This window comes from Panulirus ornatus, chromosome 42 (assembly GCF_036320965.1).
Source record: "Panulirus ornatus isolate Po-2019 chromosome 42, ASM3632096v1, whole genome shotgun sequence".
Lineage (NCBI taxonomy): Eukaryota > Metazoa > Arthropoda > Malacostraca > Decapoda > Palinuridae > Panulirus > Panulirus ornatus.
The window spans coordinates 27,414,221-27,418,434 of NC_092265.1; positions in this window are offsets into that span (position 1 = coordinate 27,414,221).

Sequence of the window (4,214 nt, forward strand, 5' to 3'; positions counted from 1 at the left end):
ATAAATATTCATAAAAAGTTGTCCTGAGGGACAATACCTAAGACTTTCGTATTAAAGTTGATCAGTTGTAAGTGATCAAGCATTACAAAGGTGTGTCCATTGCCACAGGTGCTACTGATCCCAGGTAAAGGTATTTCATCATCTTTGTATCTTTAACCTTTCTAGTTATAGATGTTTCATCCCTGATTCCATCCTTACAATCGATGTATGTGGTTTGTGTTGCCTTTATCCTTAACATATCATTAGTCAGTTGAAGTGGAGAATATGATTCTGACCCTAGCCACTCTACTCCGTCTTGCATATGCTATTCAAGAGGTGTTACCGGATTCCGCCGATAATATAAGTGCTTACGTCATGAGAGGGCTTCTTTTTTATAACTTTTGATGATTTATATTATTTGGGTTATGTATTTCGTTTTGTGATGTTAATAAAATTGTTGAAATTCACATATCATATTCTTTATTTGTCATTTAATGAGCTCTAGTTTATCAAATTTGATTGTTTGTTGTTTTTTTATATCAATATAGATTTTCTCTGAAAAATACTTTAGTTTAATTCATAAATGATATTTCTAAGTAACACGCGGATAATTTTTTCATTAGTGTTCATTATATGAGTATATATACTTACTCCTTTACTTATCTACATCTTACATACATACATACATACATACATACATACAATACATATAAATCTCCAACAGCCAGGATCGAACCCGGCGCCCTTGTGTAAGAGGAGGGAATGCTACCACTAGGCTATGGGCCTGGCAAAATAGGAAATAACGTTATTCGAATACTATGTACTCGAATACCCTTCGTCTCACTTTGGTGAGCAACCGGGTCTACACCGGTCATTTCCCAACAGGCGCACATAGCCAGCAGATGGCATTTTACCGAACCTAATTATAGATTGAGAGGTTTATTATTTTCTTAAGCGAAAAGTCCTTGTTTCCAAGTTCTGGAGAAATTAAAGTACATTTCAATGTAAACATGAAGTAAAAAGTATAGAAATTTAACGTTTTCCCCGACGCCGTCTCCAATCAGTACTGTTTACTATCTGCTTGGGACTCCGCGATGACCTTCAAGTCTCGAACCAGGCGGGGGCGTGGGTACTGGTCAATGAAGTAAAGAGTATAGAAATTCAACGTTTTCCCCGATGTCGCCTCTCCACTCTGCTATCTGTTTGGGACTTTGCGATGACCTTCAAGTGTCGGATCAAAGAAAGCAGACTGGGGCGCTGGAATTGGTCAATATCAGTGGCGAGATGGACAAGCTGGCACAGGCGGTGTCGGACTCCGTCGTCCTTCTGATCCTCAGCCAATTGGGCAATGAGTTACCCGAAGGAGTAGACGTCGTTAGCGGGAGCAACTGGCTCTCCCTCAATGATTTCGGGGGCTATCCAGGGACATTGCGCTGGGTCACCTGTTATAGGAGGCACGTCACCAGCGTAACTGCTCAGACCGTAGTCGATGATATGGAAGACTGGGCCATGGTGGCGGGTCTGGGTTACGGTAACATTATTCATCTTGAAGTCAAGATGAATGACCCCCTTATCATGAATTTCTTGAAGTCTCTTCCCAATGGAGATGAGAGACTCAATAACCTCCTGGCCGCTGCAGTTTTCTAAGTAGCTGACGTAGTTTTGACCAGTGTAGGACATCAGGAGTCTTGCTGGATGGAAAGCCAGACCCTTGACCAATGGGGCCCCTCCAGCGCCGGACAGGTAGATCTGAATGTCAGCTTCGCGAAGGAGAGCGTACCTCGCGTCGTTTTTCTTCATGGTTTTAAGGACACTATATTCATAATTGAAGCGAACGAGCTGAACTGATCCATTGCCGCCCTCGCCAATATCGGAAACGATTCGAATCCACCTTAACTGGTCCTCGCTGAGGATGTAGTCCTGAAGGTCTGCCTCCAAGCTGAGATCGGCCACGTCTAGGGAAGGGTAGGCAGTTGGTGAGCTGGTGGGTTGGGCCGCGACTGGAGGGAGGGATTCAGTTGATGGATGTGTGGGTTGTGCCACGAGTGGAGGGAGGGATGCAATTGGTGGGTTTGTGGGTTGGGCCACGACTGGAAGGGGGGATGTAGTTGGTGGGGGTGTGGGTTGGGCCACGAGTGGAGGGGGGGATGCAGTTGGTGGGTGGATGAGTTGGGCCTCGACTGCAGTTGCTGGTGGGGTGGGTTGTTGCACGGTGTTGGGGGAGTCTACAACGTCCCCACAGGTGACTAGTATTTGTATCCCGCGAGCTGCAAGTCTCTCCCGCAGAGCGGCAGCATTGCGGGCAGCAACAAGGCGGTTCACTCTCGCCTGCCGCTCGTCCACCACATGCTCCTGACGAGTGCGACGGCGTTCCCGACGAACGGTGTGCCGGCCACGCCACGCAATAGCCTGTTGACGCTCCCAGTGGCTCGCTCTTCTTCGGGTTTCGACGATTCGAGTAACTCGGTCCATAGGAGGGGTATATGTTATTGTCCTTTGATGAGATTTGACTAGACCCATCAATTTCATATACGTGTTGAGCCAAAAATATGGTGGTATTTAGTAAAGATAGAAACAGTTAACATATATAGTGGTGTTATGTAGTTAAGATAGAAACAGTTAACATACTCTGGCTAAGATAGAAACCTAAGGACATAAGGAACACAAAGGTGTTGCGAACATGTCATGAATTTGAGATGAACATAAGCGTAGTGGACATTCAATGATAAAGGTGAGGATGGGCTTAACTTATGGTGAAGAAAACGGTGCATTAAACAAATAATGAACATTAGGTAGTAATGAACATGTCATGTCACGTAAATGTGTGGTGAACATATGATGAACGAAAGGGTGTAGTGAAGATGTATTGAACATAAGTGGGTAAAGAGCGTATGATTAACGTTATAGTGTGGTGAATATTAAGTCATGAACATGATGTAGGGCTTAGCAGATGATGAACATAAGGGTTTAGTGAACAGATGATGAACATAAAGGGTGCAGTGATCATATAAATGAATAAATAGATAGAATTGTAGATTGAGAGATTTATTATTTTCTTAGGCGAAAGGTCCTTGTTTCCAAGTTTTGGAGAAACTGAAGTACCTTTCAATGGAAACATGAAGTAAAAAGCATAGAAATTTAACGTTTTCCCCGGTATCGCCTCTCCAGTCTGCTATCTGCTTGTGACTTCGCGATGACCTGCATGTGTCGGAATGATATAAGGAAGAAATAGCAAGGAATGATTAAACAGGAAAGCGATGGAAACGAAGAACATTTTCTCCCAGGATCGTGGTGGTGGAGGTGTTGGCCAGGGTGGTGGCTGGAGTTGTCTGTCGGTCCGTCAGGTGTGATGATGGCGACACGTCTACAAGGGACGGGTGGCGGGCGGATGATGGACATCTTCCCTTTACTTCCCTACGAATGATATTCATTATTTCTATTTCTCAAGCGCTGAACTTTAAATACTGCAGACTTGCCAGCCATGTCACAGCCGGTTGGAAGGTATGTAAACCACAGACACACTTAGAGAGGGCGTTAGTGTGAAGATAGATTTATAAACCCGCCATATTTCGCGAGTAATATGCAGCAATATGATCCTTCCCCCTGCAACACTAGTACAGCCAGCCATGGTCATCACTTCAGAAGGAGACACCCTTCAACGCATCTTCACTACACCTTGAATCATACGTCACCTTCAACCCTCAACAAATGCACAGCGGAACTACAACCCTGTTGTAGGGTTTGACCTGAGGCCAACCTCACTACATGCTTATCTTCACTACAACCGAAAGACAAACAGACAGACAGACAGTCAGACAGAGGGCGTGAGAGGGGAGAGAGAGAGAGAGAAGGAGAGAGAGAGAGAGAGATGAAGAGGAGAAGAGAGAGACGACTGAGAGAGAGAGAGAGAGAGAGAGAGAGAAGAGAAGAAGAGAGAGAGAGAGAGAGAGAGAGAGAGAGAGACGGTAAGGAGAGAGAGAGAGAGAGGAGAGAGAGAGAGGAGAGAGAGAGAGAGAGAGAGAGGAGGACGATATCAATATAAAGAGGGAGAGAGAGAGAGAGAGAGAGAGAGAGAGAGAGAGAGAGAGAGAGAGAGAGAGAGAGAGAGAGAGAGAGAGAGAAGAGAAGAGGAGAGAGAGAGAGAGAGAGAGAAGAGAGAGAGAGAGAGAGAGAGAGAGAGAGAAGAGAGAGAGAGAGAGAGAGAGAGAGAGAGAGAGAGAGAGAGAGACCGAGAT